The sequence below is a fragment of the Typopeltis vanoorti genome, chromosome 7 (genome assembly GCF_054136105.1).
Source record: "Typopeltis vanoorti isolate ZY-2024b chromosome 7, IOZ_Tvanoo_1.0, whole genome shotgun sequence".
NCBI lineage: Eukaryota > Metazoa > Arthropoda > Arachnida > Uropygi > Thelyphonidae > Typopeltis > Typopeltis vanoorti.
This window is the reverse complement of record NC_143555.1, coordinates 143,348,830-143,363,736: the sequence shown is the minus strand read 5'-3', so window position 1 is coordinate 143,363,736 and position 14,907 is coordinate 143,348,830. Positions and strand designations below refer to the sequence as shown.

Sequence of the window (14,907 nt, the reverse complement as noted above, 5' to 3'; positions counted from 1 at the left end):
TTTTGGGTTTGAAAAAGTAGGGTTTGTCTTATACAAGGAAAAATACGTTAATTTCAAGAATTTATTACCAAATTTATAATAAAAGTTTTTATTAATCACATTCTGAAGTATATCACTGATATATAAATTAAACAACAGTGGTTCAAAACAGAACCCTGTGGTACCCAACTTGTAACTTTCCTTTTTTTGGGCTACTGTACCCTAATCACAACTCACTGGCTCTTATCAGTCAACCATCTCTGTAACCAAGCTACTGACTATCCATCTATATTCTGCTCAATTTCAACAGTAGCTTATGTGGTACTCTCTATCAAATGCTTTAGCAAAATCCAGATAAATCATTGTAGAAGCATCTCATCTGACCAATATACTAGTCACCTTATTATAAAATATAACCATGTTACTAAAGCATGACCTGAGAGATCAGCAGACCTTCCTGAGAGAGCAGCATAATGAACCTATGCTTCTTTCTCTCTCAGAAGATTTTCATTCTCATCAATCTAGGTTTGTATTCTGTATCTAAACAGCCTCTCTAACACTTTCCCCACAGCACCTGATATATACACTGGCCTATAGTTGGATACTATCGTCTTGGATTCTCCCTTACACAATGGCACTATTTTTCCTTCTTTCCATTCTTCTGGGACTGCTCATGTTTCCAGACTCCTGTTGAACAATCAAGTCAAGGGGACTGCCAGTTCTTCACACATTCCTATAACAATCCTGATATTCAATCCGATCCCACAGCCTTATTAACATCAAGGTTACTTAATATTCTAAACACTTCCCACTCTTGAATTGTCAGTCGTCGGTCCTCCCTATTGTTATTCAACACTTCTTATCCCCTACAAAAAATGCATTTATAATTTAAATTTTTCTTAATTTTATAATTTCAATATTTTCACTTTAGCTTCAAAAAAAAAAAAATCAATCCAAAGTTTGGAAACACTTTAATAAATGTAAAATTGAGGAGGAAGCTCAGTGCTGTTATTGTCCAAAGAATATTTCATGGAAGGAAATGCACACCAGGGGACTGATCATTCATTTAAAACTTATGCATGAATCATATTTTAAAAGAAGGGTTGAGGAAAATACAAACATTCAAGTATCTCAAAAAAAGAAATAAGGCTGAGCAGTCAATTTGAAACTTTTGTAAAGCAGGAAGATTAAGTGAGATTGTAACAAAATTGACAACCAAAGATGAGATCTCAATTTGAACAATTGCCAACAGTTCATTTATGTGCAAATCGATTTCAAAGAATAATGCATTACCAAAGAACCAACCAGATAACTTAAAAATTAATTTTGGATTTCAATGAACATAAAAAAGAAGAGCAAATAACAAAAATTAAAGAATTAATAGAACTGGATAATTGTTTTAGTCATACATTGGATGAATGGAACCAGCACTGGAAATAAAAAAAATATTTCAGTATTGTTGTTCATTCAGATGATGCAAAAAGTTTAAATTTAGAATTAGATATACCGGGAAAATATTCTCAAATGATTTTCAAAATATTCAGACTTACGAATGCAGGAATTGGAATTTAGAATAATTTTTAACAAGACATAATTTCTATATATATATCTTAGAGTTTCTTATTTGGCTAAGAAATAATGTGGAATTCAATATCCACTTAATTTGAATATTTTTCTTATAATTTTTATAAAATTTGTTACTGCTAAATAGAATGCCATGATTAAGGCAGAGTAAATTTTCAACTGGGCTTTCACTTTTAAATTTCTGGATCATCATCACTATATATATATATATATATAAATATATAGAAGATAGCTGACCCTGCAGGTAGTGCAAGACCAAGGTAACTCATGGTAGAAGTAGAATAAGCTCTGATCACTAATCTTAATATTTACCCATAATGCAAAGCACATCTCCTGGAGGAGATGTACTCAGTGAGTAGGTAGACCCAGATATGATGCTTTGTATTAAACGCAAGGGGCCACTATCCAGACCAGTTTCGACCTTTATTGAGGTCTCATCAGTGGGAGCCAGGCTAGAAATATCAAGATTTTAGTAATACAGAGCTTATAAGTATTTTACCAGAACAAGTTACCATAAGGCGTTTTAACTTTAATAAATAAAAATCTCAGGAGGAGATATAAATGTAGAAAGTATTTTACCTTGGGTATAATAAATGTTAAAGATACCAAGCTATTTTAAACCTGGTTTAAAATGTCTTGCACTACCTGCAGGGTCAGCTAGACTTGCATTACGTGCAGGCGCAAACTTGACTTATATTTGTCTGTTTGCTTACTTGGGAAATGGAGCATAACCAGGTTTAAAATAGCTTGGTATCTTTAACATTTATTATACCCAAGGTAAAATACTTCCTACATATACAGGGTGTTCGGGATAAATTTGACAGTTTCGTAAGGAAAAAGAAAATCTTCTTTGTATCTATTAAATTTAATGAATTGACAAAAAAACATTACAGGCAGAGTTAATTACAATACTATCAACAAGATTTACTCAAAATAACCACCATTAGCATCGATCACAGCTTCAATTCTGCTTCGGAACCTCGAACAAGCTGATGCTACAGTCTTCCTGGGAAGGGCCGCAAAAACTGTTTTAATTTTATCCATTAACTGGGCTTTTGTATTACTGGAAGTGCGATTGGTGTCTTTTTCAACTGCGCCCCATACAAAATAATCCATGGGGTTAAGGTCTGGGGAGTTTGGAGGCCAAACATTTGGACTGGTGAAGTCGTAGAAATTTTCAGACAACCATTTTTGACTTTTCCCAGAGGTGTGGCAAGGGGCCGAATCCTGCTGCCATACATACGGCCTACCATTGGCTACCCTTGTTATCCAGGGCTTGACTACAGTTAGCAACTCCACGAACAAAGCCCGATTTCCAATGCCAGGGTTCTTCAACACCTGTTCCTGCAGATTTGCGAGGAATTCTGCTGTACGAACGCAATGAGATCGTCTGCTAGGGATCTTTCTTCTTGCTACATCCTCGTAGTCACCATTGCAAGTCTCTAGTTCATGCCTGATTGTTTTTACTGTATTCAAGGAGCATTGGGCAGCAGTCGTAATATCCTTATTTTGATGGCGGGCACGAATCATCATGATACAAGTTATTCTCTTCCATGATTCAGGTGGGTTCCAGCTATCCATCCTTTCTGACATCTTGTATATGAATGAAGAAGGGTCCAAACTTTTAAATGAAGAGAAGTGTGTGTTAATACATGTAACTTACGGAAAAATATAATTAATTATAAATATGTCAAATTTATCCCGAACACCCTGTATATATATAGTGAACTCGTAGTAAAGGTGGATTAAACTCTGATCACTGTCCTTAGTATTTTCTTTAATCCACCTTTACTATGAGTTTCCCCAGCATGTACTACCAGGTGTTGGCTTATGCTTGGACTCGCCGAAACTTTATACAGTTTCTATATTCAGCATGAAACTCTTAGATTTCCTATCCCAGAGTTTCTTATTCAGCTAAGAAAATGTGGGATTCAATATCCACTTAATTTGAATAATTTTGCATCACCAAAATGAAGTCTGTTGGCTCTTTATTTCAGTTATTTATTGGTGCACCTCTTGACAACTCGTATAGTAAAGAAATAACCTCCATATCACTGCAACCTCAGTATTTACATCTGGGTCTACCTACTCACTGATGCGACCTCGAAACCGGTCTGGGTAGTGACCTCCTCCCATAATGTATAACAGCATACATCTCCTAGGAGATGTGTTTTACATTATGGGAAAATACTAAGGACAGGGATCAGAGCTTAATAAACTTTTACTACGAGTTGCCCCAACATGTACTACCAGGTGTAGTACATGTTGGCTTATGCTTGGACTCGCCAAAACTTTATATTTATATATGAAAAATATTTTCAAAAAATTCTCATGAGCAAAATTGTATAGTCCCAGAAATTTCCAGGACTTGAGGGTGGGGGGGGGGGGGAATCTAAAGTCCAAGGAAGAGAAAAATAGCTGAGATCAAGAAATGCTAGACATCAACCTGCATTCCATCTCCAGCAACTAAAATTAGTCTTCTATATTCACCCCTTCTTCCACTAGCAATATAACTAAAGAATTCTTTAGGATTCTGCTTTAGTGCTTCAGCCAATCTCATTTCATATGCCAATTCCTCCATGACATCCTCTTTCTACAAAACTCCTGCATAATTCCACAATTCCCACATTTCATCCCTACTTTATGTATTCTCTTAACTTAGGAAATACAATCTGACATTACTATGAGTAACTGATTTCAGACCAAGTCCTAGTAATTGCTAATTTCTCTCCTCTTCAATTGATCGACACTGCATATCACCAACCTGTTACTTAATTTATCATAGTTCTCTGCCCTGTAATTCCACACATTTCTTTTGTTCTGTGAAGTTTATACCTGCATATGTACTCCCTATGTCAAACTCACAATCATCTTTTTGATGTCTTGTTAGCAAAAGATCAGAAGAAACATGATGTAAACAGTTCATGATACAAAGGGCGAGATTTGACTAGGTCATCTATACAAGACTTGGAAGAAAATATTTATGTCAAGAGGGCTGCCTATTTTACAAATCTTGTACATAGTCATAGTACTATACAGATGTGTGAGAGAAATGGAAATATGGAAGGGCAGAAGTTGAACCTAACAGTCTTAGCAAGGGACCAGAAGACTTAATAATTGCCATATGATCAAGAGGCAAGCTATTTGGACTTTACAAAGGCTGCATCAGATTTGTTGATGACCCCCCCCCCCCCACTTCAATTATTACAACGCTATAGTGTAGACTGACTATAGTGAGTAAAGCTGGGGTTTTTGACTTTAGCCACTGAATGTATGCTGAACTTTTATTTTGGACTGCTCTAGCACACTTGTTTAAGAACAACAAGAAAGACTAGCTTGATCTGTGAAGTTAGAGAAAAGAGGGTGAGGGGAAGCCAATTTGAACTGTAAACATGAAGGCAACATTCAGTGTGTTAATTTCCTGTATGTTTCAATGGAAAGGGGACTTTTTTAAAATCAGATCATCAAGAAAAGATCAAGTGCCTTTGTTTTCAAGTTCCATAAAATACACCATGGAGCTTGAAAACAAAGACACTATATGGGCAGGGGGGGCGCTAGTGGGCCAAGTAGTGTGACGTGTTTTGAAGAGCTCCTGATTCAGATAAGTTTTTACTAGGAATAATTAAGTATATATGCGTAATTGTTTGAGTAAGAGTGGCTGTAAACATTGTACGCTACCGGTATTATTAGTGTGGGTTTTTTTTTCTTGTCTAAACTAAATTACGAAATCGTTATTATTAGACCTAGTAACCGGCAGAGAGGAAAAAAAAAAAAAAATGGCGGCGGCATTGTCATTCCATGATTTGAATGTAGATTTCAGTCGTTTCATTAAGTGTGAGGTCTGTTATATGTATTCCTTCGATTACATAAATGATTTGTGGATGTTTAGTGCGGATGGAAGAAGGGTGTGTGCGAAGTGTGACCTGAACGAAGAACTAATGAATGCGAATATGAAATTGATGACAGAAAGTGCTAGTACTGATTGTGTCGCGATTGCACGTTTGAAAGAAATGGATGGTGAGCAAGAGAAGCGAAAAAATGTTAAAAAATCAGGAAAAAAGAAAAAGAGCGATTTGACAACCGTAACGGATGTTAAAAGGGACGAAAGTGAGGTGGAAAGAAATGAAATTGAGAGAACGAATGAAAGTAGAACTTGCGTAATGCAGAAATCGCAAGTAAAAAAAATCGAAAGAATAAATGATGGCGAAAGTTCGACGCATGTTGGACCGAAAGTACTGAAACAAAGAAAGATGAATGACAGTAAAAGTGAGAAGAATGATAGCGAAAGTTGGACGCATGTTAGTCCGAAAGTACGGAAACAAAGAAAGATAAATGAGAGTGAAAGTGAGAAGAAAGATAGTGAAAGTTGGACGTATGTTGGACCGAAAGTACGGAAACAAAGAAGGTTGAATGAGAGGGAACGTGAGAAGAGGGGGTCGAGAGTTAGAAAGTTAGAAAGATTTAATGATAGAGAGAATGTGTCGCGAGGTTCGGAAAGTGAATTAGATTGGATGAGGCAAGAAATGAAATGGATGCGGAATGAAATTAAGAGAATTCAGGTCAAAACTATTAAAATAAATCATGATGGCATGAAAGAGTTAACGAAAGATGAGCGAGTGGCGTTGTATGGCGACTCCATTATTAAAGGTGTGCTAGAGGATAAAATGCACAAGGTATGTTTTCCAGGCGGTAAAGTAAGTAGAGTGATTGAGGCATTGGATATGAGGCGGGAGCGAGCAAAAGAGTTAATTGTATTAATTGGTACAAATGATTTGAGAGAGAACAAAGAGCATGTCAAAATGAATGTCAAGAGACTGCTTGGAAAGATAAAAGAGAATAGTGTGACAGGAAGGGTGGTCAGTGTGTTGCCTAGGTATGATTGTGGTGAAATGAGGCGGAGAGCAAGGATTATGAATGGTATTCTGGCTGAAATGTGTGAGGAGATGGGTGTACAGTTTGTTAATGTGTGGAATGAGTTTGAGGGACGAAGTGAGCTGTATGGGAGCGATGGACTGCATTTGAGTGGTTATGGTGTGAGTCGCTTGGAGAGACTGCTGCTGGAAGGTAGAGAAGTGAATAGAGAGAATGAATCAGATCGAGAGGGGAGTGATGTGGAAGAGCAGGAGAGTAAGACAGGAGATATTGAAGAAGTGGAAATGAATGGAGAGGTGAGTGGTATGAGTATAGAAAATGAGAGAATGGGTGTGCAAGAGGAGCAGGGAAACGGGGAGGCCCAGGGTGGACAGGGATACACAGCGTGAGAAAGGTGGATGCTCCAAGAGGAGGTGAGAGCATGTGTAGGCAGGAAAGTAATGGGATGACCAGGGATCAAGAGGAAACAGATGTTGTTGCAAAGGGTTCTAAAATGAAGAAGCAGAAAGAGAAATGGCCCCAGTCCAGCATGGAGAGAGCACATCGAGTGAATGGTATCAGTGGAACTAGCTGTAGATCTAGAAATGAGTTGTTGTGTTTGTATACCAATGCTAGAAGCATAAGAAACAAGGCGGATGAAATGGTTGCACTAATTGTGTCTGTGTACCCAGAGATTGTTGGAATAAGTGAGACATGGTTAGATGAGGACGACATCCTGACAGGAATAGAGATGGAAAGGTATGATGTGTTTTGTGAGGATAGAAGGGATAAAAAGGGAGGGGGAGTGCTATTGATGATAGAGAAAGAGTTATGTCCATACAAGGTAGAGATGCAAGAGGGAAATGGGGCCAGTGGTTTTGAGGCAGTATGGTGTGAGATAGAGGTGAATAGAATCAAATACTTGGTGGGATGTTGTTATAGACCTGGTAATGTGGATGGTGGTGATAGTGAAATGTATAGTCAAATAAGCCAAGCAAATAAGAAAAGGGTGATCATTATGGGTGATTTTAATTATGGCAATATAGACTGGATTGAAGAGATAGCGACTGGAAGTAAAGAAAATGAGTTTCTTGAGTTTTTGAGGGATAACTACCTCAGACAGTATGTAACAGAGGGCACACGAGGATTAAGGGTCTTGGATTTGGTCATCTCATCGGAGGATGTAATTATAAATGAGGTGTCAAATCATCCACCAATTGGTGAAAGTGACCATGAGGTGATTACCTGGGTGGTTGCCAGCAGTGCAAGGACTCCTGTGAAAAAAGGGTATATGTGGAACTACAAGGGGGGTGATTATGAAGAGCTCAGGAGACAGCTTGCAGATGTAGCATGGAATGAGGAGTTAGCTGGAAAAGAGATCAATGCAGCTTGGGGGATTTTTAAAAACTATTTAGTAGATGCAATGTCTAAATGTATACCACGGGTGAGAAGGTTAAATAAGGTAGGTGTGAGATGGATGAATAAAGAGATTAAGCATGCAATACAGAAAAAAAAGGCATTGTGGAGACAGCATAAAAGAAGTGGAAGTAACCAATTTCATGAGGTCTACAAAGACCAGGCAAGGAGGGTGACTTGGTTGGTGAGAGTAGCTAAAGAGAGGTATGAACAGCAGTTAGCTAATGAAGACAAAAAGAATCCTAGGGAGTTCTTTCGATATGTAGCCAGCAAAAGAAAGAATGATTATGGAAGGATGACATTGATTGGAGGAAATGGTATAAAGACAGCTGTTGCAGAATGTGTTGTGGAGATACTTAATGAGCAATTCATAAAGATCTTTCAATCTTGTGAATGTGACTTCATGGAGAGATTAAGAGCAGTTGATGATGGGGAGGAGAGACTGACTGTAAGTGAGCAAGAGGTGTTTGGGGAGTTGAGTAAACTAGATGTAAATAAGGCTGTGGGACTTGATAATATATCACCACGTATTCTGAAGGAGTGTGCCAGAGAGTTGACACCTGCCTTGACATATTTTTTTAATACGAGTCTTGCACTTGGTCAAGTTCCTAAAGAGTGGAAGGAGGGCAAGATTGTGCCACTTCATAAAGGAGGTGATCGAACTCAAGCATCAAACTATAGGCCTATCTGTGTGTCAGGTGTTGTGGTTAAGTTGTTGGAGAAGCTTGTGAGAACTAGGATCCAGAGTTGGGTTGACAACAATGGTATAATCTTTGATGGACAGCATGGATTTGCTAAAGGGAGGTCATGTTTTAGTAATCTACTTACTTATTACAATAAAGTGACTGCTTCCTTGGACAGAGGAGAAGGATACACAGTAATATACTTGGATTTTGCAAAGGCTTTTGATAGAGTACCTCATGATAAGTTGACAGTCAAACTAGAGCAGATAGGGTTGGATATTAGATTAGTGCATTGGATTGGAGACTGGCTATCTGATAGGTATCAACAAGTTGTGTATGGGGGTGCAATATCCAGGAAAAGGAAAGTCACTAGTGGAGTGCCTCAGGGGTCTGTTTTAGGGCCATTACTATTTAACTTATATATTAATGATATTGGTGAAGATTTGGATGGAGATATTCAGTTGTTTGCAGATGATGCAAAGTTGGGACGAACCATAAAGAGTAGTGAAGATGTTGTGGCCTTGCAAGAAGACTTGAATAAATTGAGTGATTGGGCAAGCAAATGGGGATGTGAGTTCAATGTTGCAAAACGTAAAGTTTTAAAATTTGGAAAACAAAGATGGGATGCAGAATTTATGCTTGGTGAGAATATATTGTTGGAAGTAGAGGAAATAAGAGATCTGGGGGTGATAGTGGATAAGGATCTAAAATTTAGGGGACACATCGCCAAAATTGTGAAGACAACACAAAGACTTCTGGGAATGATGCGGAGGACACTGACATGTAGAAGTAGGGAGATACTTGTTCCAATGTATAAGGCTTTGATTAGGCCACACTTGGACTATTGTGCCCAGATTTGGTCACCGGGTTTTCAGAAGGATGAAGAGATGTTGGAAAGGGTCCAAAGGCGACTGACTAAGGTAGTTTCTGACCTCTGGAATGTTGAGTATGAGGAAAGATTGAAAAGATGTAATTTGCAGAGTCTCGTGGAGAGAAGGAAGAGGGGAGATATGATAGAGACCTACAAGTTGGTAAGGGGTTGTTATAGGATCAATGGTGGAGAAGTTCTACAGAGAATAGTGGGAGATCAGGGGAGAACCAGAGGTCATCCCTGGAAACTGTATAAGGAGGGTGTGAGTAAGGGAGTGAGAGGCAGGTTTTTTTCGTGCAGAGTTGTGAGTGATTGGAATGCCTTGCTTGAGAGCGTGGTGTCTGCAAGTAGTTTGAATGTGTTTAAGACACGGTATGATGAGATGTGTGTGTAAGATAAAAGGACCTCCTAGATGAGTCTTTGACTCCATGAGGTCTTGTTTAATAATAATAATATATCTTATGTGTTTCAGACTCAAATATGAAATCTTTCTATTTATGTCAGTGCTCAAATTATGAAGACATTATCAACATAACTGAACTTTTTGACTGATTATAACTGAACATAACTGAATTTTCTGAACTGAAAATTCTTGGTGTTACAGGAATTTTCTAGAAAACTAATATTTCAAATCACTGCATACACGGCAAACAGGTTTTGTACTAGTGTAACAGAAGGGAATCCATCATGCATGTTTTGAAAAAAAAAAAAAAAAATTCAATCAGACATATCATATTTTACAGGAATTACTTCACTAATAATTTTTTTTTTTTTTTGAAGTGGAAGAATGAAATATAAGTCTTAGCACTTGGAAATGCCAGGGGAGTGGACAAGGGCTAAACTAGTTCTGTTCCATAATAATTATTATTATTATATTATTATATATTATTATATTATATTATTATATAATAATAATAATTATGGAACAGAACTAGTTTATCTATAATATATATTATTATATATTATTATATTATATTATTATATAATAATAATAATAATTATGGAACAGAACTAGTTTATCCCTTGTCCACTCCCCTGGCATTTCCCAGTGCTAAGACTTATATTTCATTCTTCCACTCAAATATTTCATATTTTATTCTTCCACTTCAGGCTCCAAGACAGAAGTGGCAATCTCAGGAGTAGTAGTTTAAGATACTGGAGAAGTTGGTAAAATGCAGAATTCAGGAATGAGTGGACAAGAATGTGGTACTCTAAAAGGGTACAGCATAGTTTGATAAAAAGGTAAGCTTTGTAATTTGTTCAATTTTTTTTATAATAAGTGTCACATATTTATAATATAAGTGACAACTGAGTTGGATAAAGGAAATTGTTGTATCCCATTCTTGTTTAAATATATATTTCCCTTATACCTTCCTTTCCTTTATATATCTTAACTTACAATCTCTTGTTTAAGTGTATAACAAGCAAGCCTTTTACATGTAAAACTTTTATAACTAAATACTGTAAATCAATTATCTTATTTTTCTAATATTATATAATCAATGTTCTTATACTAGTTAACAATTATTCTTTTCAATATTTTTATTTTATTTATACCCAGATGCAAGCACTAGTTTCTCATTAAGGTTTCTACTTGTTAAATTGTGATCAAGTAAATTCTCTTATGAAGTTTATAAGGATCACAAATTGAACAAAATGGCTACTCAGTGATACTGCTGGACTTTGTTAAGGCTTTTGGCAGGATACCACGCAGAACTCTGCTATATAAAAAGGAGCAAATGTGCTTGGATATTAAGCTAGTGATATGAATAAGAGTGGCTAATGGACCAACATCAAAGAAGTAGTATATGGAGGAAGTGAATCCAGGAGAAGATGGGTGAACTAGAGGTTTACTGCAGGACTATCATCATCATGTACATCATGATGGACATCAATGATATATGAAATGATTTAATGGGAAATACCAATTAGCCAATGATGCAAAACTGGAAAGAGCAATGGTTAATGAAAATGATATAGAAATCCTGCAGGATGACTTAAATAACAGGCAAAGGATAATGGCTATCAGTTTAATGTGGCAAAGTATAAAAGCATGCACTTTGGGAAGAGATCACAAGCCTGCATACTACATTGATGGAACTAACTACAGGAAATTGATAAGGCAAGGGTGAAGAGTGTGATTGTGGACAGGAAGTTGAAGTTCAGATAGCATATTACAAAGATGAACCAAAACAGCTCATCAGATATTGGAAAATACACTGACAAGTTGATCTTGAAAATGCAGAGATGAATAGCTAAGATTCTGAGAGATCAATGGAATACTTCTTATAAGGACAGAATGAGGGTCTGTGGGTTACAAGTCTAGTAGATAGATGACAAAAAAAAAAAAAGAGGGAATATGATGGAAACATAAGTAATTAAATGGACACCAAATACTCTCCCCCCAGGAAGTGAGAGAACAAGAGATCACTTCTGGAAATTGGTATAAGGACTAGATTATTTTGTTTGGAGGATGTTAGTTTTGCCAGAGCTGATTGTGAATGTTTCATCAGTAAATGAGTTCAAGGAGTAGCATGACAGGTGATTTGAACACCTCATAATTTGAGCACTGACATAGAAGAGTTATAGAAAGATTTCATATTTGAATAATGGTTAGTATGAGTCTCCCACAATGGGTCAAAAAGTCCCTGGAAATGCCTGACAAAATAATAATAATAATAATACCAGCAAAAATAATAAAATAGTTAATCAAATACTAGAGATTCTTCTTCATTGGGCAGTTTCTGTCCACGATTGGACAAAGGCTCCTCATTCAGTCCTATCTTGTGCTTTTCTATGCTAATGTATTCCAGCCAACTCTTTGACCTCATCCTCCCACCATCTCTTTGGTCTTCCTGAATCTCTTTCCATTTCTAGGATACCATTCAGATATCAACTTTTTCGATTTTTGAGTGTTACTTCTTGCAATATGTTCTACCCATTGCTATTTGGATATTTTAATAGCTGTTATAATGTCTTTCACCTTAGTCTGAGCTCTTATCCAAGTATTGTATTTCCTAACTAGAATGTAATGATCTTTCTATTTTCCTCTGGGTAGTCCTCAACTTGTAAGCCAATTTTTCAGTCAAAGTCCATGTTTCACCTCGATAAATCACGACTGGAAATATACAACTATCGAATATTTTTCTTTTAAGGTAGATTGGGATTTCCTTTGAGTGTTTCATGATGTTTTTCAAAGGCTATCCAACCAAGTTGAAGTCTATGTATAATTTCTTCTTCACAGCATCCTTCTGTCCTAGGGAAACATAGGAGTTTACCATAGGTGTATCAATTTCCTGATATTCTATTTGCACTGGCATATTGGCGACGCATTTATTACTCATTATTTTTGTTTAGTCTTTGTTTATATTTAATCCTTTCTTTTCACTTTAACCATTCAATTCATTGATTATTTGTTGAAGTTCTTCTGCAGTTTCCTGAAAGAACAATGTCAGCAAATCATTAGTGATTTTGTTCTTTCCCATTTATTATAATTCCTTTATTTTTCCAATTGAGATGTTTAGAAATTTTTTCTAGGACTGCTGTAAATAATTTAGGTGAAATGGCATCTCTCTCTATCTAATTACCTTTTTTATAGGAAATTTCATATTTGTTCCTGATTTTATAGATGCATTTGAATTTATAAGTATATCAATATAAGTTTTTTTCAATTCCTTTATTTTTTTAGAGCTTTTAAAGTAGTTAACACAGATTAAATCAAATGTCTTTTCAAAATCAATAAATGCTGGATGACTTAAGGGATTTTGGTATTTTTGTCATTTGCTAATGATTTTTGTAAAAAAAAAAAAATGTATATTGTTAACTGATAGGACAGTAATTTAATATCTTCTCTGTCTCCCTTTTGAAAAAAAAAAACTATAATAAGAATAGCATTATTCCAACTCTTAGGCAGGATGTGTAAATTTTATTTAACATAGTAATGACTGGCTCACCATCTGCTTTCAGCATGTTTATCAGTAACTCATCTTCACCTGGTGTCTTTCCACTACTCACGCTATCTATTACATACAGAACTGCATCACGGCATATTTCTTCCTCTTCCATTTGGGATATTACATTTTTGTTTTGTATAGTTTATGTCTTGGGACTCATCATATAACATGCACAGAATGATTCTATTTTTCTTATGATCTGTTCTTTGTCTTTAATTAGTACTTCTATCTTTAAGAGCTATTAATATTTTGTCCTATGGACAACTCTTCTCACTGCTTTTAGGTTCATATTGTTTTCTATTGTAATACTGATTTTCCTTGTTCTGAAGTTTCTGATTTCTTGTCTCATCCTTTTCCTTATTGTTTTGCATGGCTCCAAGAATTCTATTCTACTTCTCTAGTCTAGATTTCTTTTTATTTCTTTTCTCTTTCTGATAAGGTTTAGCATTTCTTCAGATAATTTTCTTTCATCCTTCTTTTAGTTAATTCTACCAATCTCTCTCTCTCTCTCGCTGGCATTATTCAATAGGATCTTGGTCATTATTTGGTCGTTTTTATCTAGGTATTCATTCATATCAATATTATAAAACTTTTCTTCTATCTCTTTCTGGAAGCACTCTGATTTTTTTCTTCTTCTTCCAGATCTGATAAATTAACAGTCTTTTATATTTAATCAGTTTCTGTTTATCCCATCACTAATCTGTAGTCACTACCTATATTGAAACTATTTATTATATCTGTGTCTTGGACAATATATTTTCTGTTGGTTAAAATATAATATTTTATTAAGCACCTCTCCATTTGGACTTTGCCACATCCATTTCCGATTCTTCCTTTTTTTGAAGAAAGTATCCATTATGTAGAGACCTCTGCTTTCAGAAAATTCTATCAATCTTTCTCCACTTTCATTCCACTGGCCCAGCCTGTATTTTCCATATTTTCCAATTACTACTAGATGTGCATACTAGAGATATAGCTACAAAAGTTCCGAGAAGAGGAGTGAGCACAGATAACCAATGACCCATATCATATTACATATGATCAAATTAGAAAGAAACTTGATATCATTAATATTTAAAGAATGTACAAACTGCAAATATCGAAGATGGTACTGTGACTTAAACAGAATGGAGAAGAAAGGTTAGAAAAACAAGAAGACAGAAATACAAGCTGTGACAACAATAAAGACCTTACCATAGGATATTAATTTGGAAGAAAATTGTTGACAGGAAGCTACTGAGAGTATACTTAATGATAACATAACTTAATATAAACTTAATGATGAGGAGATACAGAATACAGGATACTATCATTGATGAGGATGATGCTCTTTATTGCTTAATTAGGTCATTCTTTTCATTTAATAATATACCCTAAAGGCTGTTTACATGTTTTTGCTTATACTGAATTAATGAGTGATTACCCCCCCCCCCCCCCCCCCCAACCGGCCACGACGTCTAAGACGTTGAGATAAATCTGGATATGAAGCTCTAAAACCCATTGAATAACATGGATCAGAAGTGCAATTTGGTGTCACTATTTCATCCACATTGGCCGGTAGGGAGGTTAA

The 14,907-nt window shown here is 36.0% G+C and overlaps 1 protein-coding gene across 1 annotated transcript in view; it reads right to left on the bottom strand.

Moving 5' to 3' along the window:
* The window catches only part of LOC150105146 (multidrug resistance-associated protein 1-like), a 475,014-nt gene that overhangs the window by 164,800 nt on the left and 295,307 nt on the right, over nt 1-14,907 (bottom strand). The window lies entirely within an intron of this gene.